The sequence below is a fragment of the Stenella coeruleoalba genome, assembly GCF_951394435.1.
Source record: "Stenella coeruleoalba genome assembly, chromosome: 3".
Lineage (NCBI taxonomy): Eukaryota > Metazoa > Chordata > Mammalia > Artiodactyla > Delphinidae > Stenella > Stenella coeruleoalba.
Window position 1 is genome coordinate 64,747,829 of NC_137148.1, and position 26,841 is coordinate 64,774,669.

General features: G+C 38.7%; 1 long non-coding RNA gene across 1 annotated transcript in view; it reads right to left on the reverse strand.

The window, feature by feature from the left end:
- Nucleotides 1-225: 225 nt before the first annotated feature.
- The window catches only part of LOC307184012, a 45,670-nt gene continuing 19,054 nt past the window's right edge, over nucleotides 226-26,841 (reverse strand). Inside the window, exon 3 of the long non-coding RNA XR_013827648.1 lies at nucleotides 226-543. This is a non-coding gene — a long non-coding RNA (uncharacterized lncRNA). The remainder of the gene's footprint in view (nucleotides 544-26,841) is intronic.

The window sequence follows — 26,841 nt, forward strand, 5'->3', positions numbered from 1 at the left end:
GCCACCCTTCAAAGGACTATCTAGTTCTTTTAAAACAAATAAAAAATATGTGTAGCTCAGTATTGAGAGGGAAGACTGGTCTCAGGGATTCTTTTGTTTTTACAAAATATATTGGCATTTCCTCCTACCAAAATACCTATGACTTGTCCAGGAAGAAGCATCTTGATCCAGAGCTATCTGAATTATTTTTCTAGCTTCAGTTAGCACTCTTCAGGAAAAAGTCAGCCTCTTGAGCTCCAGCCTTCATATCTTGGGGCACTGTCTGAGATGACCTAGATAACCTGAGTGAGGCAGGATGGACTAGAAAAGGCAGGTTAAGGAGTTACCTCTCCTACAAGGGTGAGGCAGGCAGTGGGGGCACAGGCCCAGCTGCAGGCACTGGAAGTGAGTCCAGTCCAAGAGCAAAGGAAGTCTGCATCTGACCTGGTTGTTGTCTAGCCAGAAGGCTGCCAGCTTGGGGCTTGATGCCAAAGGAAGAATCCAGAAGCTGTCAGAGATTGAGAGTTCCACACCTTTGCCTGAGGTTCAGGAGCAGCCTGGGGACTGAAAAATAGGATCAAGGTGAGCTTTAGTTCTAGAAGAACCCATAATAGTTAAATTACCAAGGAGAAGAAACACAAAAGGGCAGCAGTTACAAGACCAATGAATATGGTGGGAACAGGTCTTCCAAGCCTGGGTGGCAGACCTAAAGCAGACACTGAATTCCAGGCTTAATTTCCTTAAGTCATTCCTGAATAATGTTGGGCCTGGGGAGCTCGGATGTAGGGAAGGGGTTGTCAGAATAGCTGCATTTGGAGCCCAGGGACCCCCTAGGAGGACAACATCAGGGACTGGGGAAAAGGCCATGGGGACAGGCTGTATTCACTGAGGTTGTACATCTGTGTTTCAGGAAGTCAGTCTGGAAAGAAAGGGCACAGGTACTCCAGATGAGGGCTCTGGGAAAAACATGCCTTCTTTCTATTGCTGTTGGCTCTTCTGAGGCTGTGGAGATCTACCTCTTTTGTTCTCCCTGGGACCCTATTAAAAGGTTTCTTGTGTTCAATTTGTATGTGGTTTTCCCATTCCTATGGGTTTCCTGAAAATTCGAATACAGGTTTCAGATGACCCAGTAATAATTTATAGATACCATGGCTCAATGACTTTGCCCTGGAGACTCCTACCTCTTAGAGAGTCTGCTACTTGTTGAATGTTGAAGGATCCAGCAGAGCAACACAGAGCCAAAACCACATATGGAGTTAGAGCCCCATATGGCACTAGAGTGGAATTAATTGGAGTAGCAATTGCCATTCTATTTCACATAATTTTGTGTTTTTATTCCATGGAATTTTAGCCACAAGAACGTTATTCACAGGATGTGTCTGTGGCATGTTTTGCACTGACGAACAAAAGGGAACACTGCATCGACCACGATGCAATTACACTTCCTTCTGCACAACTTCACCCATGCCTGACATGTGGAATCTGCCCAGGACTGGCTGTGAACCCTGCAAAACCGCTGTACGATAAATTATTGTCATCATGCCTCAGAAGGCTGTGTCACATTTGCCTGCAACCATTGTACAGACCTACCTTTTAAAAATAGATGTGTTTTTGCACTCTTGAAACTACTTATTTTCTTACTCTTTGTCACAACCAGCCTAGTTTAAGCTGACGGTAAAAAGAGGTTTTGGAGGTTTTCCACCACAAGGTTATTTAAAGTTCTTTGAGCTGCCGCCAGACCTTCATTTAGCATTTTAATAAACTTCCTGGGCCAAGGAGTAATTTTCCTGTATCCTCTTTGTCCTCAGCATGAAGTAATAGTACAAAAGAGGGTCATCATTTTTAGGCCAGTCATCTGCATGAATTATAAAATTATCCTTACGAATAACCAGATATAAGGTCTGGGATAGAGAAAAGGCGATCAGACTTTTTTCTGTGGTTAACATTAAAAAGGGGTGGTCATAGACACATCAAGGGTTTAAGAAAGTGCCAACAGAAATATTTTTCACACAGATAGTTAGAAAGGACTTTAAAAGAAACTGCACATACAGTCAAGTTACAGGAAGATAACTAGAATTAAATTGCCTAAACTTTTGCTTGCTGGTGGTGTCCTTATCTGGAGCCTCTCTAAAGGCAGAAGTACCAATAGACTCCCATGTTTACATGGTGATATGGAAATCGGCCTCCAAGACAGTTGTAAGGCTCCCCAGAGAATTTTTTGGAAACTGCATCTCTGGGTGCGGTGTGATGTCACTTTTCAGTGTTTCTAGGCATTGTGCCAAAACTCAGTTTCAGGAAAATAATTGCAAAAATGTTTAAATAATTTGCATGATGTTTCTGAAAGCAAAGGAAAAGCTGCCTGCTCCATTCCCAAAGGAGATTTCAAGACACAATCAATGTTGGGCCACAAAAACACTGTTTAGACAGAATAATTATCAGCCCTTCCCTTCTCTTACATTATTAAACTGAGGTCTATTCCCTCTGAGGGTTTCACCTGGCATATGGAAAGACTGTTTTGCTAAGTCCCCTTTATGGATGTTCAAACAGGCTAAGTAAATTCAGAGTTTACTAAATTGGCACTTTCATGTACATCATTTGACATGAAGTTGCTTCTACGTCATGATTAGCTTTTTTGTTTCTATTTCATGTTATAATCAAGTATGATGGAATTATATAGGATGGTTTCAAACTACCAGAATTCTTGAAAATGTATCCCAATGCTGAGTTCATTTCATTCATTATTGACACCTTTAAACTGAGCTCAAAGAACCCTAAGTGACAGGGTCATCAAAACAACACACAGAAGGATGCAGTGGGTGGAATCGTATTAAGACAAAAAAGTGAAGTCGTGTTTAAATTGTGTTACAGCTTTCAATGCCCAAATTACAGTACAGTTATTTCTTTAGGGATCTACTTAAAGTACTGTTTGAATTGAATCAAAGTTATTTTTATAGAGATTCTTGAAATGACATTTTGTGATTTAAAAAGACATGGCTATTCTTTATATTGTAGTTTATTGATTTTGATAGTTTAGGAATGAATACATTGAAAAGTGGCACTGTTAGAGTGCACACCAATACAATTTTACTCTCTCCCCTACCCCCATACTGCCTATTCAAACGCACTCTGTGCAACCAGTTTTTCCCCTGCCTTGTAGAAGGCACTACAGTATTAGGATAGATAGATAGATAGATAGATAGATAGATAGATAGATGATAGATAGATAGGTGATAGATAGATAGATAGATGTATATACATACTTAGCTAATAAAATGTCTTTGGACACTTTTAATCTAAAACGGCTAATGTTACTAATTAATGCCTAGTTCTGTGTAACTGTTAAAGACATTAATTTGAAGTTAAGCACCTTTTCTTACTTCGGGCCTTTAGCGGAAAACAGGGTGAAGTTAGCTTCTTCTCTTTTGACTCTGCCTTCTTTTCCTTGCCACTCACTGTGATTTCTGACCCCACCAGAGTTGGGATGTGAGTGAGGGAAAGACGTAAGGAAGCAGGCAAAGATTTACTTGACTGGTACACTCTTTTTTTTTTCTTTTATTTATTTATTTTTGGCTGTGTTGAGTCTCGTTGCTGCGTGCAGGCTTTCCCTAGTTGCAGCAAGTGGGGGCTATTCTTCGTGTGGTGTGCGGGCTTCTCATTGCGGTGGCTTCTCCTGTTGCGGAGCACGGGCTCTAGGCGCGCGGGCTTCAGTAGTTGTGGCTCATGGGCTCAGTAGTTGTGGCATGAGGGCTCTAGAGCACAGGCTCAGTAGTTGGGTCACACGGGCTTAGTTGCTCTGCGGCATGTGGGAGCTTCCCAGACCAGGGATCGAACCTACGTCCCCTGCACTGGCAGGCAGATTCTTTTTTTTCTTTTTTTCTTTTTTTTGTGGTACGTGGGCTTCTCACTGTTGTGGCCTCTCCCATTGCAGAGCACAGGCTCCGGATGCGCAGGCTCAGCGGCCATGGCTCACGGGCCCAGCCGCTCCACAGCATGTGGGATCTTCCCGGGCTGGGGCACGAACCCGTGTCCCCTGCATCGGCAGGCAGACTCTCAACCACTGCGCCACCAGGGAAGCCCATGGCAGGCAGATTCTTAACCACTGCGCCACCAGGGAAGTCCCTTGACTGGTACACTCTTGATGTGTTGACACTCTTCAGACTTGGTGAATGTTTACACCTGACTTTTTCCCTCATGAGCTCATCTATAATTTTTTTTTTTTGAGACTCCCACATCATTGGGTATCTCTTACCTGGAATGTCCAGCAGAAATGTATCTCCTCAAAGTGGTCTTTTCTGATGCCTCCATTAGCTCTTGAGTATCTAGCAGAAAACTTGTACCTCTTTATGCTGAGGTCTCCTCACTCTCCAGGTGATCCTTCTGGGCAGAACCTTAGACAACTCTGGCCTGTTTTGCTCATCCATAGCTTAGTCTGGTCCACAAAACACTGATCTGGTGTCAGTTATACTATAGTTATTCCCCTCTGCATTGTGGCTAAAGGTAGCTTAAAGCTTGAGCCAGTTTATATTTTTTCAGACCTGTATCAGACATGCAGTCCCAATACTAGGAAACACAGAGGATACTTTCTGGGTGGTCCCAAAAGAGGTCCTCTCACATTTGAGGTGAAGAAGTATCTCCCATCCTACCTAGTTTTTAGACTGTTAGATTCTCAGCACAACTCTCTCCAAATACATCCTCTCTCTTGACCTCTCTAATCTCTTTTTTCAGGGTAGAGTTGGTAGTTTTTACCAACTCTTTTGGAAGTTCTTCTTAGGTGGCCTCAAAACTCACTTTGGAATGTTGCTGTAGAAGGAATCCAAAACTACCGCAAATGACTATGCAGTTTGTACTCCACACAAAGATATCAAGCTACAGGGATGAGTGAGTGCTGAATTACAGCCATTCCTCCTCTAGCAGCACAGGGTGCCAGAGGGGCACTTTACTGCAATTCACCTACCCAGTGGGATTGCTTTTCTGCTAATTTGCACAAAGGCACCTATTGCCTTGGAGCCCTGGTTGAAACTGAGACAGAGTCCCATGTGAAATCCCATTTCATTTAGATGAGTTACAGGATTAGCGTTTTCTTACATGAAAACCATCTACAGATATTGATGACACCTGTGACAACTGTTCAACAGCGTGTCAGAAAATTACCAGGAGGCCAAAGATGTCATCCTGCCACTTTTCATTCAAACAAAATATCATATTTTTAGAGTTTTTTTCAACAAGAGTTCCAAGATACTTCAATGAGGAAAGAAAAGTCTTTTCAGCAAAAGGTGCTTAGACAACTGGATATCCACATGGAAAAAAAAATGACCTCTACCTCACACTGTGTACAAAAATTAACTCCAAATGGGTTATAGACCTACATGTAAGAGCAAAAACTATACAGGTTTTAGAAAAAACATAGGAGCAAATTTTGAGGCCTTGGATTAGGTAATGGTTTCTCAGATATGACACCAAAAGCACAATCTACCAAAGAAAACATAGATCAAATGGACTTAATCAAACTTCAGAAGTTTTGTACTCCAAAGGACACCGTCAAGGAAGTGAAAAAGCAATCCACAGAATGGGAGAAAATGTTAACAGGTCATAAATCTGATAAGAATATATGAAGAAGTCACAATAAAAAAAAGAGACATCCTAAAAATGGACAAAGGATTTGAATAGATATTTCTCAAAAGAAGACATTCAAGTGACCGATAAGCACATGAAAAGCTGCTCAACAACATTAACCATCAGGAAATGTAATCAAAACCACAATGAGATACCACTTCACACTCATTAGAATGGCCATTAAAAACAAAAACAAAAAAGAGATAATAACAAGTGTTGTGAGGATATAGAAAAATTAGAACCCTCATACACTGCTAGTGGAAATGTAAAATGGTGCAGCCACTTTGGAAAACAGGCTGACAGTTCTTCACAAAGTTACATATAAAGTTACCATAGATCCAGAAATTCCACTTCCAGGTATAAATACAAGAGAGTTGAAAACATGTCCACACAAAAACTTGTACCTGAGTGTTCATAACAGCATTATTAGTAATAGCCCAAAAGTGGGAAAGAACCCAAATAACTATCACTTGATAAACAAAATATGGCATATCCATACAGTGGAGTATTATTCAGCAATAAAAAGGAATGAAGAAATGATTCATGCTACAAGATGGAAGAATCTTGAAAACATTATGCCAAGTTACAGAAGTCAGTTGCAAAAAAACACATACAATATAATTCCATTTATATGAAATGTCCAGAGTAGGCAAATCCATAGAGACATAAAGTAGATTAGTAATTGCCTGGGCAATTTTAGTTTTGGACAGTTCATTGCTAATGTATAAACAAAAAAATGATTTTTGTATATTGATCTTGTATCCTGCAACTTTGCTGCACTATTTTTTTTTGTTTGTTAGTCTTTTAGTGGATTTCTTAGGATTTTCTTGAATACAAGAATATTTCATCTGCAGTAAAGACAGTTTCACTTCCTCCTTTTCAGTCTGGATGCCTTGTATTTCTTTTGCTTGCCTGACTTCACTGGCTAGAACCTCCAGAAGTATGTTAAATAGAAGAGGTAAAAGCAGGCATCTTGCCTTGTTCCTGACCATGGGGGGAAAGTGTTCAGTCTTTCACTATAAAGAATTATTTTGCTGTGAACTTTTTGTAGATATTCTTTTGTCAGGTTGAGGAAATTTTCTTCTATCCCTAGTTGGTTAATAGGTTTTTAAAAAAATCATGAATATATGTAGGATTTTGTCAAACACTTTTCTATGTCTATTGCGTTGAATATATGGTTTTTGTCCTTTATTCTATTAATATAGTGTGTTACATTGAATGATTTTCATATATTAAACCAATCTTGTATTCCTAGGGTAAATTCCATTTGGTTATGGTGAATAATCCTTCTTATATATTGCTGGATTTGGTTTGCTAGTATTTTGTTGAAGATTTTTGCATCTACATTTATAAGGCCTTTTAAATTTAAAATTTCTCTTAGCCTGTTTGTCCACTTAACTGACCATTGTGTCTTTAGCTGTGCAAAATTTTCCAGCTTTTATGCAACCAAACTAGTGAATTTTTTCCTCTATGGCTTCACAGTATTTTTTTCTTGCTGAGAAAGATTATTCCTACTCCAAGACCATAAAACTATTTATCTGTGTTTTTCTTTAATATGGTCATTATTTTATTTCTTTTAATGTTTAGAGTGTTAATCATTGGGAGTTTACATTTATATAAGCTTTAAATTGAGGACCCAATGGCCTGTTTTTTTTAATCATTCCTTTTTTAAAATTTTATTTTATTTTTTTTTTATACAGCTGGTTCTTATTAGTCATCAATTTTATACACATCAGTGCATATATGTCAATCCCAATCGCCCAATTCAGCACACCACCATCCCCACCCCACCACAACTTCCCCCCACTGGTGTCCATACATTTGTTCTCTACTTCTGTGTCTCAACTTTTGCTCTGCAAACTGGTTCATCAGTACTATTTTTCTAGGTTCCTCATACATGTGTTAATATACGATATTTATTTTTCCCTTTCTGACTTACTTCACTCTGTATGACAGTCTCTAGATCCATCCACTTCTCAACAAATGACCCAATTTCGTTCCTTTTTATGGCTGAGTAATATTCCATTGTATATATGTACCACACCTTCTTTATCCAGTCTGTTGATGGGCATTTAGGTTGCTTCCATGACCTGGCTATTGTAAATAGTGCTGCAATGAACATTGGGGTGCATTTGTCTTTTTGAATTATGGTTTTCTCTGGGTATATGCCCAGTAGTGGGATTGCTGGATCATATGGTAATTCTATTTTTAGTTTTTTAAGGAACCTCCATACTGTTCTCCATAGTGGCTGTATCAATTTACATTCCCACAAACAGTGTAAGAGGGTTCCCTTTTCTCCACACCCTCTCCAGCATTTGTTGTTTGTAGATTTTCTGATGATGCCCAGTCTACCGGGTGTGAGGTGATACCTCATTGTAGTTTTGATTTGCAATTCTCTAATAATTAGTGATGTTGAGTAGCTTTTCCTGTGCTCTTGGCCATCTGTATGTCTTCTTTGGAGAAATGTCTATTTAGGTCTTCTGCCCATTTTTTGATTGGGTTGTTTGTTTTTTTAATATTGAGCTGCATGAGCTGTTTGTATATTTTGGTGATTAACCCTTTGTCCCTTGATTCGTTTGCAAATATTTTCGCCCATTCTAAGGGTTGTCTTTTCATCTTGTTTATGGTTTCCTTCGCTTTGCAAAAGCTTTTAAGTTTCATTAGGTCCCATTTAATTTTGCTTTTATTTCCATTATTCTAAGAGGTGGATCAAAAAAGATCTTGCTGTGATTTATGTTAAAGAGTGTTCTTCCTATGTTTTCCTCTAAGAGTTTTAAGGTGTCCAGTCTTACATTTAGGTCTCTAATCCATTTTGAGTTTATTTTTGTGTATGGTGTTAGGAAGTGTTCTCATTTCATTCTTTTACATGTAGCTGTCTAGTTTTCCCAGCACCAATTATTGAAGAGACTGTCTTTTCTCCATTGTATATCCTTGCCTCCTTTGCCGTAGATTAGTTGACCATAGGTGCGTGGGTTTATCTCTGGGCTTTCTATCTTGTTCCATTTGATCTATGTTTCTGTTTTTGTGCCAGTACCATATTGTCTTGATTACTGTAGCTTTGTAGTATAGTCTGAAGTCAGGGAGTCTGATTCCTCCAGCTCTGTTTTTTTCCCTCAAAACTGCTTTGGTTATTCGGGGACTTTTGTGTCTCCATACAAATTTTAAGATATTTTTGTTCTAGTTCTGTAAAAAATGCTATTGGTAATTTGATAGAGATTGCATTGAATCTGTACACTGCTTTGGGTAGTATGGTCATTTTCACAATATTGATTCTTCCAATCCAAGAACATGGTATATCTCTCCAACTGTTGGCATCATCTTTAATTTCTTTCATCAGTGTCTTATAGTTTTCTGCATACAGGTCTTTTGTCTCCCTAGGTAGGTTTATTCCTAGGTATTTTATTCTTTTTGTTGAAATGGTAAATGGGAGTGTTTCCTTAATTTCTCTTTCAGATTTTTCACCATTAGTGTATAGGAATGCAAGAGATTTCTGTGCATTCATTTTGTAACCTGCAACTTTACCAAATTCATTGATTAGCCCTAGTACTTTTCTGGTGGCATCTTTAGGATTCTCTATGTATAGTATCATGTCATCTGCAAACAGTGACAGTTTTACTTCTTTTCCAATTTGTATTCCTTGTATATCTTTTTCTTCTCTGATTGCCATGGCTAGGACGTCCAAAACTATGTTGAATAACAGTGGTGAGAGTGGACATCCTTGTCTCGTTCCTGATCTTAGAGGAAATGCTTTCAGTTTTTCTTCATTGAGAATGATGTTTGCTGTGGGCTTGTCCTATATGGCCTTTATTATGTTGTGGTAGGCTCCCTCTATGCCCACTTTCTGGAGAGTTTTTATCATAAATATGTGTTGAATTTTGTCAAAAGCTTTGGCTGCATCTATTGAGATGATCATATGGTTTTTATTCTTCAATTTGTTAATATGGTGTTTCACATTGATTGATTTGTGTATATTGAAGAATCCTTGCATCTCTGGGATAAATCCCACTTGATCATGGTGTATGATCCTTTTAATGTGTTGTTGGATTCTGTTTGCTAGTATTTTGTTGAGGATTTTTGCATCTATATTCAACAGTGATATTGGTCTGTAATTTTCTTTTTTTGTAGTATCTGTCTCTGGTTTTGGTATCAGGGTGATGGTGGCCTCATAGAATGAGTTCGGGAGTGTTCTTCCTCTGCAATTTTTTGGAAGGGTTTGAGAAGGATGGGTGTTAGCTCTTCTCTAAATGTTTGATAGAATTCACCTGTGAAGCCATCTGGTCCTGGACTTTTGTTTGTTGGAAGATTTTTAATCATAGTTTCAATTTCATTCCTTGTGATTGGTCTGTTCATAATTTCTATTTCTTCCTGGTTCAGTCTTGGAAGGTTATACCTTTCTAAGAATTTCTCCATTTCTTCCAGGTTGTACGCTTTATCAGTGTAGAGTTGCTTGTAGTAGTCTCTTAGGGTGCTTTGTATTTCTGTGGTGTCTGTTGTAACCTCTCCTTTTTCGTTTCTAATTTTATTGATTTGAGTCCTCTGCCTCTTTTCCTTGATGAGTCTGGCTAATGGTTTATCAATTTTGTTTATCTTCTCAAAGAAAAAGATTTTAGTTTTATTGATCTTTGCTATTGTTTTCTTTGTTTCTATTTCATTTATTCCTGCTCTGATTCTTATGATTTCTTTCTTTCTGCTAACTTTGGGTTTTGTTTGTTCTTCTTTCTCTAGTTCCTTTAGGTGTAAGGTTAGATTGTTTATTTGAGATTTTTCTTGTTTCTTGAGGTAGGCTTGTATAGCTATAAACTTCCCTCCTAGAACTGCTTTTGCTGCATCCCATAGGTTTTGGACCATCATGTTTTTATTGTTTTTTGTCTCTGGGTATTTTTTTATTACCTCTTTGATTTCATCAGTGATCTCTTGTTTATTTAGTAACGTATTGTTTGGCCTACATGTGTTTGTGTTTTTTACGTTTTTTTCCCTGTAATTCATTTCTAATATCATAGTGTTGTGGTCAGAAAAGATGTTTGATATGATTTCAATTTTCTTAAATTTACTGAGGCTTGATTTGCGACCCAAGGTGTGATCTGTCCTGGAGAATGTTCCATGTGCACTTGAGAAGAAAGTGTAATCTGCTGTTTTTGGATGGAATGTCATGTAAATATCAATTAAATCTATCTGATTGTGTCATTTAAAGCTTGTGTTTCCTTATTTATTTTCATTTTGGATGATCTGTCCATTGGTTTAAGTGAGGTGTTAAAGTCCCCCACTATTATTTTGTTACTGTTGATTTCCTCTTTTATAGCTGTTAGCATTTGCCTTATGTATTGAGGTGCTCCTATGTTGGGTGCATATATAGTTATAATTGTTATATCTTTTCTTGGATTGATTCCTTGATCATTATGTAGTGTCCTTCCTTGTATCTTGTAACATTCTTCATTTTAAAGTCTATTTTGTCTGATATGAGTATTGCGACTCCAGCTTTCTTTTGATTTCCATTTTCAAGGAATATATTTTACCCTCCCTTCACTTTCAGTCTGTACGTGTTCCTAGGTCTGAAGCAGGTCTCTTGTAGACAGCATATATGTGGGTCTTGTTTTTTAATCCACTCAGGAAGCCTGTGTCTTTTGGTTGGATCATTTAATCCATTCACATTTAAGGTAATTATCGATATGTATGTTCCTATGACCATTTTCTTAATTGTTTTGGGTTTGTCTTTGTAGGTCCTTTTCTTCTCTTGTGTTTCCCACTTAGAGAAGTTCCTTTAGCATTTGTTGGAGAGCTGGTTTGGTGGTGCTGAATTCTCTTAGCTTTTGCTTGTCTGTAAAGCTTTTGATTTCTCCATCGAATCTGAATGAGGTCCTTGCCGGGTAGAGTAATCTTGGTTGTAGCTTCTTCCCTTTCATCACTTTAAGTGTATCATGCCACTCCCTTTTGGTTTGTAGAGTTTCTACTGAGAAATCAGCTGTTAACCTTATGGGAGTTCCCTTGTATGTTATTCGTCATTTTTCCCTTGCTGCTTTCAATAATTTTTCTTTGTCTTCAATTTTTGCCAATTTGATTACTATGTGTCTCGGTGTGTTTCTCCTTGGGTTTATGCTGTATGGGACTCGCTGTGCTTCCTGGACTTGGGTGGCTGTTTCCTTTCCCATGTTAGAGAAATTTTTGACTATAATCTCTTCAAATATTTTCTCTGGTCCTTTCTCTCTCTTTTCTCCTTCTGGGACCCCTATAATGCGACTGTTGTTGCATTTAATGTTGTCCCAGAGGCCTCTTAGGCTGTCTTCATTTCTTTTCATTCTTTTTTCTTTATTCTGCTCCACAGCAGTGAATTCCACCATTTTGTCTTCCAGGTCACTTATCTGTTCTTCTGCTTCAGTTATTCTGCTATTGATTCCTTCTAGTGTAGTTTTCATTTCAATTATTGTATTGTTCATCTCTCTTTGTTTGTTCTTTAATTCTTCTAGGTCTTTGTTAAACATTTCTTGCATCTTCTTGATCTTTGCCTCCATTCTTTTTCCAACATACTGGATCATCTTCACTATCATTATTCTGAATTCTTTTTCTGGAAGTTTGCCTATCTCCACTTCATCTAGTGTTTTTTCTGGGGTTTTATCTTGTTTCTTCATCTGGTACATAGCCCTCTGCCTTTTCATCTTCTCTACCTTTCTGTGAAGTTGTTTTTTGTTCCACAGGTGGCAGGATTGTAGTTCTTCTTGCTTCTGCTGTCAGCCCTCTGGTGGATGAGGCTATCTAAGAGGCTTGTGCAAGTTTCCTGATGGGAGGGACTGGTCCCAATGGCCTGCTTTTTAAAATTCATTCAGTAATTCACCAATTTATTAAAATTTGTTCAATAAATTTATTAAACACCTGAGAAGTGCTATACACCATTCTAAGTATTCTAAATACAAGTGTAAAAACAAAAAAAATCAAACAAAAAAAACAGGGTCTCTGTTCTCATACAGTTGGAGAAGAGATTCAACAAAAAATTAAACAGGTAAACAAGGTAATTTCAGATAGCTAGAAGTGCTATGAAGGAAACAGAACAGGATGATATGATGGAGAATAATAGAGCTTTGTTAGATACTATGGTCAGCGAAATCTCCTCTAGGATGGTACATTTACCACTTTAATGATGAAGATCTAGTCATTGGAAGAGCCAAGAAAAGAATGTTCAAGTCAGTGGGGAAAGCAAAGGCAAAGGCTCTGGGGCCAAAGCAAACTAGGTGTATTCAATCAGCAGAATGAAACCGCTGTGCATGGAGTGAAGGGAGTGAGATGAAGAATATTACCAAATGATTCTCAATGGTGAAAAACTGAAAGCATTTCCTCTAAGATCAGGAACAAGACAAGGATGTCCACTGTCGCCATTATTATTCAACATAGGTTTGGAAGTCCTAGCCACAGCATTCAGAGAAGAAAAAGAAATAAAACGAATACAAATTGGAAAAGAAGAAGTAAAACTGTCAGTGTTGCAGATGACATGATACTATACATAGAGAATCTTAAAGATGCCACCAGAAAAGTACTAGAGCTAATCAATGAATCTGGTAAAGTTGCAGGTTACAAAATTAATGCACAGAAATTTCTTGCATTCCTATACACTAACAACAAAAGATCAGAAATTAAGGAAACAATCCCATTCACCATTGCAAAAAAAAGAATAAAATACCTAGGAATAAACCTACCTAAGGGGGTAAAAGACCTGTACTCAGAAAACTATAAGACACTTTTGAAAGAAATCAAAGATGACACAAGAAATCAAAGATGATGGAGAGATATACCATGTTCTTCGATTGGATGAATCAATATTGTGAAAATGACAATACTGTGCAAAGCAATCTACAGATTCAATTCAATCCCTATCCAATTACCAGTAGCATTTTTTACAGAACTAGAACCAAAAATTCTTAAAATTTGTCTGGAGACACAAAAGACCCTGAATAGCCAAAGCAGTCTTGAGGGAAAAAAACGGAGCTGGAGGAATCAGACTCCCTGACTTCAGACTATACTACAAAGATATAGTAATCAAGACAATATGGTATTGGCACAAAAACAGAAATATAGATCAATGGAACAGGCTAGAAAGCCCAGAGATAAATGCACACACCTATGGTCAACTAATCTATGACAAAGGAGCAAGGATATACAATGGAGAAAAGAGAGTCTCTTCAATAAGTGGTGCTGGGGAAACTGGACAGCTACATGTAAAACAATGAAATGAGAACACTCCCTAACACCATACACAAAAATAAACTCAAAATGGATTAGAGACCTAAATGTAAGACCAGACATTATAAAACTCTTAGAGGAAAACATAGGAAGAACACTCTTTAACATAAATCACAGCAAGATCTTTTTTGATCGACCTCCTAGAGTAATCAAAATAAAAATAAACAAATGGGACCTAATGAAACTTAAAAGCTTTTGCAAAGTGAAGGAAACTACAAACAAGATAAAAAGACAACCCTCAGAATGGGAGAAAATATTTGCTAATGAATCAATGGAGAAAGGATTAATCTCCGAAGCATATAAACAGCTCTTGCAGCTCAATATTGAAAAAGCAAACAACCCAATCAAAAAATGGGCGGAAGACCTAAATAGACATTTCTCCAAAGAAGACATACAGATGGCCAAGAAGCACATGAAAAGCTGCTCAACATCACTAATCATTAGAGAAGTGCAAATCAAAACTACAATGAGGTATCACCTCACACCCGGTAGACTGGGCATCATCAGAAAATCTACAAACAACAAATGCTGGAGAGGGTGTGGAGAAAAGGGAACCCTCTTGCACTGTTTGTGGGAATGTAAATTGATACAGCCACTATGGAGAACAGTATGGAGGTTCCTTAATAAACTAAAAATAGAATTACTAAAAATAGATTGTACATATATACAATCCAGCAATCCCACTACTGGGCATATACCCAGAGAAAACCATAATTCAAAAAGACTATGCACCCCAATATTCATTGCAGCACTATTTACAATAGCCAGGTCATGGAAGCAACCTAAATGCCCATCAACAGACTGGGTAAAGAAGATGTGGTACATATATACAATGGAATATTACTCAGCCATAAAAGGGAACAAAATTGGGTCATTTGTAGAGACATGGATGGATCTAGAGACTGTCATACAGAGTGAAGTAAGTCAGAAAGAGAAAAACAAGTATCGTATATGAATGCATATATGTGGAACCTAGAAAAATGGTACAGATGAACTGGTTTGCAGGGCAGAAATAGAGGCACAGATGTAGAGAACAAAGGTATGGACACCAAGGGGGGAAAGTGGGGTGGTGGTGGTGGTGGTATGAATTGGGCGATTGGGATTGACATATATACACTAATATGTATAAAATAGATAATCTTCTGTATAAAAAATTAAATTAAATTAAAAAAATAAAAGGATATTACCAGATGAGGCAGAGAGTTGGGTTGGGGCTAATTCATCCAAGGGATTTCAGACCATGTTCAAGAAGGCAGTGAGAATTATTAAACAGGAGAACATCTGATTGTTATATTTTTAAAGGGTCCCTTTACTACTGTGTGGAGAACTAATTGTAGTGGGACAATAAAGTGGGGGGATCAGTTAGAAGGGATGATGGTGGCTTGAAGTCAGGAGGTATACATGTATACGGAGAGAATTAGAAGATTTGAGATGTATTTCAAAGACAATAATAATAACTGATATTTATTGAGCACATAATGGGCATCAGCTATTTTTCTAATTTCTTAACAATTTATTAATCCCTACCATTATCCTATGAATCAGATAATGTCATCATCCTTGTTTTATATATGACAACTTGACCGAATGTAGGTAGGTTACCCAAGGTGATATAACTGGTCAATGATAGAACTGGGATCTGAAACCAGATAGCTTGTTTCCAGGGCTTATGCTCTTAAGCACCCATTTTTAATTTCTCTTGAATAGAGCCCATGGACATGCTGGTAGAGTGAATGTTGGAGGTTGAAGGAAAAGCAGAAATCAGAGATGACTTAGGTTTTGGGAAGGTTTTGGGATTATGCACTTGGTGGATAGTCGTGTTATTTACTCAGATAGGAAATATGAGGGAAGCTATAATCTAGGGATGGGTATGTATGTTTGGTGGTGGTGGTGGGAGGGTGGTAGCAGAAGAATTACCTGTTCTGATTTAGAAATATTGTGGGGGTTTTTAACATCTTTATTGGAGTATAATTGCTCTACAATTAGTAGAGCAATTACTTTAGTTTTTGTTAGTAGTTTTAGTAGTTAGTAGTTTTTGTAGTAGTTTAGTAGTAGTTAGTAGTTTTTGTTAGTTTCTGCTTTATAACAAAGTGAATCAGCTATACATATACATATGTCTCCATATCTCCTCCCTCTTGTGTCTCCCTCTCACCCTCCCTATCCCACCCCTCTAGGTGGATACAGAGCACGGAGTTGATCTCCCTGTGCTATGTGGCTGCTTCCCACTAGCTATCTACTTTACATTTGGTAGTGTATATATGTCCATGCCACTCTCTCACTTCGTTCCAGCTTACCCTTCCCCCTCCCCGTGTCCTCAAGTCCATTTTCCATGTCTGCGTCTTTATTCCTGTCCTGCCCCTATGTTCTTCAGAACAATTTTTTTTTTAGATTCCATAAATATGCGTTAGCATACAATATTTGTTTTTCTCTTTCTGACTTACTTCACTCTGTATGACAGATTCTAGGTCCATCCACCTCACTACAAATAACTCAATTTCGTTTCTTTTTATGGCTGAGTAATATTCCATTGTATATATGTGCCACATCTTCTTTATCCATTCATCTGTTGATGGACACTTAGGTTGCTTCCATGTTCTGGCTGTTGTAAATAGAGCTGCAATGAACATTGTGGTACATGATTCTTTTTGAATTATGGTCTTCTCAGGGTATATGCCCAGTAGTGGGATTGCTTGGTCATATGGTAGTTCTATTTTTATTTTTTTTAAGGAACCTCCATACTGTTCTCCATAGTGGCTGTATCAATTTACATCCCCACCAACAGTGCAAGAGGGTTCCTTAAGGTTTATATCAAGTAGGCAGTTTAATGTATGATGCTAAGGTGTAGGAGCTAGGTAAGGGCTAGAGAGAGTAATTTAGGACTCATTGGTAGAGAGCTGGTATTTAAAGCCAGATTCCTAGATAATGTAGATCTAAAAAAGAAAATAATAAGTCCATGTTCAAGTTTTGGTGCACTTAGGTGTAGAAATAGAAGCCAAGAAATGAAACAGAAAAGGAGCAGCCAGCAATGTAGGGGGAAATCTAGTAGAGTGAGGTGTCTTGGAAGTCACGAGGCAACTATTCCAAAATACGATTTATTGAACAACCAATGCCTTTCCTCATTAATCTGAAATGTCACTTTTATCCAATTTTTCCTCATGTTTACCCAGGTTTATCTCCAGACTCTTCCACTCTACTTGTCTATTCTGCCCTAAGCACAAACAAGGTGCTGAATCAATCACTACCTTACCTTAGGCTGTAATTTTCAAAAAGATTCTGGCTGTTCTCACATATTATTTTTTCTGCATTTGCACCAAATTGTCATACTCCAAATAATCCCATTGGAATGGCTTTGAATTTATACAAGCATGTGGAGGAATATTGACATCTTCATAACAGTCAGTTCTTCTCACCAGGAAAAATTCTTCCATTCAGGTTTTTTCCTATATCCTCAGCAACGATTTATAGTTTTATTCCTGGAGGTCTAGCTTGCTTGCTCGTAAGTTTATTCCTAGATAGTTTATGGTTCTGGTTGCTAACATATACCAGCTTCTTTTTATTGCACTCCTTAATTGACTACTGCCGGGTTTTCTTAGAAGTCTTTGTTGTAGCCCACAAACAGCAACTCTGACCAACTTAAGCCAAAAGGGAACTGAGTGGAAGTGGATGGGGGAGTTTATTTGATTAAAAGGAGATTAAAGAACCAGCCTCAGAATATGTAGTACTTTTTATAATAATAAGAAAAGTTATTTTGATTTATACATTTTATAAAACTAATAAAGTTAAAATGTAGTAAAGAAGTTTAAAATGGGAACATATTAATACCTTTATTATATAAATAACTCCTAAAACTATAAAACACTATGAACCTAAAAAGTAAATGTATAAAGGACAAAAATAAACACTTTACAAAGTAGAAAAAAAAATTAACAAATATATGAAAAATTATTCAGGCCTCACTAGTAGTAGAAGAAATGTCATATAATAAGGTATTACTTTTTGATATGTCAAATTAACAAAATTTTGTGGGTTGTTTTTTTTTGGTAAATGATTAATTCTGCCAAGGGTTTAGGAAAATTGTATCCTTATCCATTACTGGTAAAATGTAAAATGGTATAAGAAGTGTCAAAAGCCTTAAAGATGTTCACAATTATACTGTCATCGAATTATTGGTTATATTTTCAGCATTCTATCTTTTGAAAGTGATTGTGAATGTAGAATACATTTTATGTGTGAAGATGTCCAGTTCAGCTTTATTTATGAGATAGCAAAAAATTGGAAGCAGCTCAAACGCAGGAAATGGTTAAGGATATTATAGCACATCCACTTGGTAGAATGTTAAATGAAATTTAAATGTGAGGTTTATGAAAGCTAAATAATAACTAGAAATGCTAATGTTAACATGTGGAGGGAAAAAACCACCCAATTGTCTGAAAGGAATACACCCTAGTGGTTATCTTTGTTTCCTAGGACTTAGGTACCTTTTTTTCTACTTTTCCAAAATTTTTCCAGATTTTCTATTGTGAGTACATTTTGTAATATAATAAAAATACAAAAAAGTTTCCGCTGGGGCCTGTGTCTACTTTGAGGTGATTGCTCTTTTAATTGGTATTTCCTAACGCCCAGGAGCTCATAGACGAATTTTTCCATTTTTCCTACTCCTTGCCTCTAAACATCAGTCTCTCTGCACCCTCTTGGGTGTCTCTCCCTTTTCAACGCTAACTTCTCTTCCCTGGAATCATGCTCTGTCAATTTCCCTCTGTCTTCAGCATTTTCAGTCTCTTCTTCTTCATAGGCTCCTTCCCCTCAAGCAACACTATACACAGGTCTTATCTTTATTTGAAACAATCGTTACTTGACCCTTTTGCTTTTAATGCTCACAATCCTTTTTCTTTTTTTACCATCACACTTCTTTCATTATAATCGTGTTTTTGCCTTTCTCACTTCTATTCAAAACACATCCTGGAGGGTCACTATCACTTTTCTACTTTGTATATATTGAAATGACAGAGGTAGAGTTTCTCTTCTGCCCTTACATTTCCCCTATTTCCTCCATGTGCTAATTCCCTGCCCTGACCAAGACTGCAGCTTTATACAACTCCAGGGTCGTCAAGTACCTCCTAGTCCATGTGAATGCCACCCACTGCAATTATGCAGTACATGGCCTGTGTGTCTATATGCTGTGACTCTGGCCTTGACCTCTCTCCTTAGTTGCTACCCAACATGTTAGACTGCACATCAGACATTTCCACTCAGATGTCCCATTGTCACCTCTAATTTGTGTGTGAAAAGTGATTGCCTCACCTTACCTTCCAGACTAGTGGGTTTTCTACCTTTCTATCTTCATACAGTGAAACTCCATTCAACCAGTCCTCAACCCCAGGTCCTAAACCCCAGGATCATATCCTCCCTTCTAATGTCTTATCTTTCATCCCCACCAAACTGTCAGGCAACTGAGTTCTGTTTTTGAAACCAGTACAGACCTAGAGAGAGTTCTGGTTGCAGTAGCCTTAGCTGGTCCTAGAGAAGATGCTCCACTGGGTGTGAGGCAAGGGGAGTGGTGTGAATGGTAGTGATGGAGAGAATCAGAGGTCAGAATGAGAGCCGTAGTGTCAGAGGGTCAAATCCAAAGTGAGAGGGATAGGTGTACAAAGGCAAGGGATTGGTGTTGAAGACATCAGGAACAAGTGATGAGAACACAGAATGTAAGACTAAGTGAAAACTCAGGCTGTGAGGGGTTGGGGTCTAACCCTGAAAGGTACTTATGTGGCATGGGGACTCATCCTTTAAAAAGTGGCTAGCCATTCCCACTGCCACTATCTTAATTCACTGCTTCAGTGCTTTCACATCCTATTGGATCTTCTCTATGCCTTCTCCCACATTAGGTTAGTTTTCTCTATTCCTTGCTTTGAGCACCTGTCTTAGTCTGTTTGGACTGCTATAACAACAGCACCATAGCCTGGGTGGCTTATAAACAACAGACATTTATTTCTCACAGTTCTGGAGCCTGGTAAGTCCTAGATCAAGGTGCCTGCAGATTTGATTTCTGGTGGAGACTACTTCCTGGTTCAGAGACAGCATCCAAACGTCATATCCTGGAGCAAATAAACCCAGAAGGAATGGGGCCTGCTAAGTAGATAAGGGTGGTGTGTTTGTGTACTTGAGGATTTGTTTGAGATTTGGGCAGCAGCAGCCTGGACAGGCAGTGGGGTCCTGGGTGGGCGCTCACATAAGAAGGCCTACCAAGTTATTCTAGATGGGGGTCCACCAACGGGGGAAACCAAGCAGAGAGCCAGAGGGTTTATCCAAAGTGAAGCCAGTCAGAAGAAACTATATCCCAGATGAGATCAGTGTGTGAGCAAAAGTGGGAGGGAGGAGGGTCAGGCACCCTTAGTGAGGGATTTCAGGCCACTGCTGCTGTCTCAGCGGCCTTGTACAGTCACTACAAGACACACAGTGACCTTCAATGTGAATAACACCTACGTCTGTATCTCCTTGTAAAGCAAGGGTCAAAAACACCTGGCTTTGGGCTTTTTGTGCTCTTCTTTAGGCCACCCCCACAAAAGAAAAACAGGACTTATCAATATCCACATGCCATAGGATGAACGCTCGTGGAGGTCAGGATCTGAATCTTTTAAGGAATCATGAGGCATATGGGAGAAGCAGCATCATCACTGCCCAGATGATGCTTTGTTAAATGCTTCCCTTTCACCAGGTCCCTGCAGTGCAGTCTACTGCCTTAGACATTCCTGCCTAAACCGTGGACTTGGATGGAAGCCAAGCAGCTGAGGGTGAGTCTAGGTAAGATGGAAGGTGATGCTGCTCAGGGGAAAACAGCTGGCTAATGGTGTTCAATTTATCTTGGCTCTTCTACCTCAGTAATTTTCCATTTTTATCAAATCTCAATATCTGATATTTCAGTATCTGGGATTGTTTCTGAGGTCTCAAATGATAGCTCAAAAGGTCAGGAATGTGATACCATGATGAGAAATGATATTAGAAGCATCACATACAAGGTCTTATGTTTGTGAGAAAGCCGGTATATATGTATATATACAGACAACTGTGTATACTTCAGGTCACCAAACCTTAAAAAAGACAACATGGATTAAAAACAAAAAAGATCCTTACAAGGACAACTAAAAAGACTAAAAGGTGACGGCAGTTCTTGTTATGAGAACAGACTGAAAAGATTAAGGCTCTTCATCCTGCAAGGGACATAGACTGCAGCCTGTAAATCAAGAAGCAATGGGAAGGCTAGTGAAAACACCACTTTGTCCATCAGATCCCATGACGCAGCCACTGAGAGGGCCACTTAAAACTCCGCAAGGCTTCTGTCTCCTTTCAGGACACAGAAAGGTAGGTGAAAATTTACACATTAGGTAGTAAGAACTGTGTTATTTCATGGGTTGTGCAGACTGATAATATAAATATGTATGCTTGATGAGAGTTTATAAGCATTGATCAATGATTCATAATGTGCAAACTAGTGAAAAATGCTCCTGTTGTAGACATTTGAGGTTGTAGAGAGGGATAAATCTGACATTTTGGCTTGGGCAGATCAAACATGTGACCTAGTATGGCATTTCCTACACTATTTTGAGGCACCTCACTTATCATCATCTATATCTGTATTTTTATTCCTATATTTTTACTCTATTGATAAAACTGGTGTGCTGTCTCTTTTTTTATAGTAAAATGATTTAAAATATATATACTTCTTTATGCCATTATGATGGCTTGGGGAAAAATAAGGTCATCTGCCAAGTAATTGAAAAGTTGTGTTTAAACAGAACGTGGGAATTGCCTGGTGGGAGTTTGTTAAAAAATGCAGATTCCAAGGCCTGCCTCAGTAGTCTGAAGTGAGATCCAAAAATCTATATTATTAAGTCAATTCAGAAAGGAACTGTGAAAAAGTAGTTAGTCCCAAGACCATGATTTGAGACACAATGAAGGAAGAGCATTTCCTTCAGCATTGTTTCTAGCCTATACAGTGCCTTAGTGATTGAATCAAACACTTGATTTCCATCTGCCAGAAATTAAATATACAAACTACAGAGGTAAACAGCACTCCAGAGCTGTGCAGTACACAACCTGCACACACGTATGCAGCCTTGTTTTCTTTCAAGCCTTCAGTTTAAAGCTTAAACGTCCTTTGTGCACAGGAAGCACGAGAGAGCAAGTGCATCTGTCCCTGGCAGGAGGCCCTGGCAAGAGGCTTCTTATTGCCTTTTCACCCTTGTTATCATAATTGACTTCCAGCCAAAGCACGGACATGAGGAGAGACACCTCAACAAAGCAAAGGGTAGGTGAACAGAGAGGTGGTTTTAGTATGAGAGAGGTAGTTTTTTCATGAAAAAAAAAAAAGCTATAAATAGTAAAATTTATACTGATAATTTAAAAATAGTAACAAGACTGCAGATTTGTTACGTTATGTACTTTATAAATTTATTTATTTATTTTTGGCTGCATTGGGTCTTCTTTGCTGCGCGCAGGCTTTCTCTAGTTGCGGAGAGTGGGGGCTAGTCTTCGTTGTGGTGTGCAGGCTTCTCATTGTGGTGACTTCTCTTGTTGTGGAGCATGGGTTCTAGGCACGCAGGCTCAGTAGTTGTGGCTCGCGGGCTCTAGAGCACAAGCTCAGTAGTTGTGGCACACGGGCTTAGTTGCTCCACAGCATGTGGGATCTTCCCAGACCAGGGATCGAACCCATGTCCCCTGCATTGGCAGGCGGATTCTTAACCACCGCACCACCAGGGAAGCCCACGTTACGTATTTTAAAAAATGATTCCAATAAAGAACTTCAAGTCTGAGTCACAAAACAAGTTGCCACTTTTACTTGACATTTCAGAATATTTGTCATTTTACATTTAAGATTTCCATCTACAAAATAGCAACTTTCAGTACGATTTCAAATACCTTATATTCTAGGCTCCACACAACCAACCAGCAGTTCACATCTCTAGATGCAACTATCCCTTCTTACAATGCAAGTTTCATCATTATCTCATCCACTTTCTTTCTCCTGTCTTGTTTCCTTCTACTCTTTGTGTATTTCTCCTTTCTCACTAGTGACACATGTTACAAGCCATGTGGCAGTTTCCCAACACTGTCACTCAGTTTCACCCACTTTTCTCCAGCCCTCCAGTCGTCACCTCAGCCATCTGCCATAATCCTATGCTTGGATTACAATGTTCAGCTCTTTTTGGTGTCTCTGCCTCCAGTTTCTTCTTCTAATCTATTCTGGACATCACAGACGAAACAATTTCCTAAAATAAATTTTTCAGAGTATACTTTTCCTTGTTTAAGAATTAAGTGACCCAATCAGTTGACCCATACCTCACCTGTCCAAGTTTTCTGTTGCTATTTCTTTCCTATTGATTTCAGCACCATTTACCATGTAAGTGATTTTATCACTAGCTCAGTTCCTTTGCTCAAATGCTCTCCCTGTGAAGACACCTTAGGGAAAAGAGCTTTTCATATATATGCATTTAAGTACACCCTTCAATGGCGGTTGCCTAACTTGGCTATGCTTTGGAATCACTGGGAGAGATTTGAAATGACACAGTACCGTTCACCAGCCCTACAGGTTCTAATTGGGTAGGGCTAGGTCGGGCCTGGACTCAGAGATGGTTTAAAAGTTCTGCAGGTGACTCTGGTCAGCAATTTTACTCAGTGCTGGATACACAGCAAGTGTTTAGTAATTAGGGAGAGAGTGAATACATTCCATTCCTTGCCTTAAAATCTACCAATGTTCCCCATAGCTCTCAGGATAAATATCAAACCCTAGTTTAGCACACAAGACTCTTCATGATCTGGCCCTTTCCTACCTCTGTTGATTCATCTTCTGCTGTTTCCCCCATTCAGCTTTTGCCACACTCATACTGAACATTCCCTCTCCTCAATTCTTAACCATGTTCAATTTGTGCTTCCTATGGTATAGCACATCTTATTTTCTGCGTCAGTGTCTGTGCCCTTGCCTTATCTCTCCTACTGGATTGTAAACCTCTTGAGGACACTTCTCTCCCTAACGCATCTTTGTCTCTCCCGCTGTGCCAGCACAATATCTCGCACATATGTTTGTTGCTTAAATGAATACATTTCACTAAAGTCATCGCTAATAAAGCCTTGTTGTATGAATGAATGCATTTCTATTTTCCTTTCATTGTTCATTTTAGATCAAAAGTTATTGTGGAATGCAAATGTTCTTTACACCTTTTAAAAAATGCCCCTTCAGATGGCGTGTTGACATGATTTTTAGCACATAGTTTGTGTGTGAAACAGTAAATGAAGTTAACACATATAAACTTTTCATTAAAATTGCCATTGTTGAGGATATAACTGAGAGTGAAAAAAGGAGGGCCCACGTTCGTCTCAAAGTATAATTATACTCATGGTAACATGTGAACAACCTTAAGTATGTTTCCATTTCAATTTAGGATAAATTGTTCTTCATATCTGCTTGAAATCTAGAATAATGATCCTCCAAGTGTGGTCTAGGGACTGCCTAGTCACGATTCTCTGCGGTATATTTTAAATATAAAAGGGGTAGCCCCACTCCAGATACCTCCCAGGTCAAAATTCCCAGGGTATGGGAACCTAGAATCTGTATTTGTAACAAACTCCATACATGATTCTTAATGCCAAAACAGTTTGATACCAGCCTGTCTAGAATTAAAATAAATGCTCCATTGCATTTATTTAGTATAGATAATGGCTTGGTTTTAGAGCATATTCTTTTTTCTTTAATTTATTTTTTTAAATAAATTTATTTATTTTATTTTTTTATTATTTTTGGCTGTGTTGGGTCTTCATTGCTGCACACGAGCTTTCTCTATTTGCGGCGAGCGGGGGCTACTCTTTGTTGCGGTGCGCGGGCTTCTCATTGCGTGGCTTCTCTTGTTGAGGAGCACAGGCTCTAGGCATGTGGGCTTCAGTAGTTGTGGTGCACGGGCTTAGTAGCTCCGTGGCATGTGGGATGTTCCGGGACCAGGGCTCCAATCTGTGTTCCCTGCATTGGCAGGCGGATTCTTAACCACTGCATCACCAGGGAAGCCCCTGGAGTATATTCTTATTAATGAAAACTACTTAGGTGAAGATGTATTAAATTAAGGGCTAGTTTGAATACAAGATAAAAGAACAAGATAAAAAATCTCTTTGGTATTCATTAGAATGATATCTACAGCTAAAACTTTCTCCTTCTCTTGAAATTTCTGAGGTACTTTCTCAGCAAGAAAAATTTTAGAAAGGTCCCATGGAACGTATAGATACAACAGTATGGATACAACAGTTATATTTTCAAAATATTCTCAGGAATGAGAAATTTACAATTCTTGAGTCTTTGACTGTGTTGTTGACTTCTTTAGTAGTTCTGTGTCACTGCTAAGACATCAGGATACAGTCTCCATTATGTGATGTCACAACAGCAGCAGAAGGCGGTTAAAGACCCACTAAAGTGGTTTTATAAACTCTTTCTCCAGAATCCCTTTTAAGGGTTGGACTAGTCTGCCTGGACTGCCACAATAAAATACAGTCTGTGGTATTATTAAGCAACAGGTTTAAACAACAGACATTTTGTTTTATCACAGTTTTGGAAGCTCATCCATGAGCAAGGTGCTGGCAAATTCAGTTCCTGGTGAGGACTCTCTTCCTGGCTTGAAGATTGCCACCTTCTTGCTGCATCTTCACATGGCCTTTCCTTGTGCTCACTGAGGGGTCATGGTGGAGACAGAGGTCTGGTCTGATGTCTCATCCTCTTCTTATAAGGACACCAGTTCTATCCAATTAGGGCCCCTTCTTATGACCTTGTTTATCTTTAATTACCTCCTTAAAGATCCTATCTTCACATACAGTCACACTAAGAGTGAAGGCTCAACATATGAATTTGCGGGGGACATAATTCAGTCTATAACAAAGGTGTTTTCAGTGCCATTGACCTTGTTATCCAGTCTTCCAACTCTAGGCATTCACAAATATATTCCATTCATTTCCACAGGACTTTTCTTTCAAATATCAGTTCTCAGTGACCATAGGATCTTGTTGGGATCAGCTCTAGCCTTTACCTAATTTAGCTGTTTATGCTAGCTCTCATAGCTGAAGCCACTGTGTGATAAGGTCTGTTGTTAGTGGGCTGTAAAACTGTTTTTAAGTGGCCTTGCATTGTAGGCTTCTTCATGGTGAGCCTTGTTTTGAAGTCAGTGCAATGATAAAATGTTGGCCTTATCTGTGGTGCAAGTTACTACGTATTTGCCTCATAGAACACTAAGCCCAGTGACATTTGCTTATGAGAATAACCCTGTTGGAGGTGGTATTAGTGGACATCTTATCTAAACAAAAAAGGGCCAGCTCCAGGTTGTTATCTCTAAATACAATAAATACAGTTATATCTAAAACAGTGCTATCCAACAGAATTATAATGCAAGCTGTAAATGTAATTTAAAATTTTCTAATAGCCACATTTAAAAATGAAAAAGAAATAGGTAAATTTATTTTTTAAAGCATATTTTATTTAACCCAGAATATCAAAAAAAATTCTGATTTCAACATGTGATTACTATTTTAAAATATTGATGAGATCTTTTACATTGTTTATTTTATTTTTTTACGGTACGCGGGCCTCTCACTGTTGTGGCCTATCCTGTTGCGGAGCACAGGCTCCGGACACGCAGGCTCAGCAGCCATGGCTCACAGGCCCAGCCGTACCGCGGCATGTGGGATCTTCCCGGACCGGGGCACGAACCCGTGTCCCTTGCATCGGCAGGCGGACTCTCAACCACTGCGCCATCAGGGAAGCTCATACATTGTTTATTTTTAATAAGCTTTTGAAATATGATGCACATTTTACACTTACAGCACATCTCAATTCAGACTAGCCACAGTTCCAGTGCTCAGTGGCCACATGTGGCTAGTGGCTACTGTGTTGGACAGCACAGGTCTAAAGTATCCAAATCTGGATATAAATCCCACAGTTTCAGAGCTGAAAGAGAAATCCAGTATGTAGATTTCATTTTTTTGTCATGTTAAATGTAT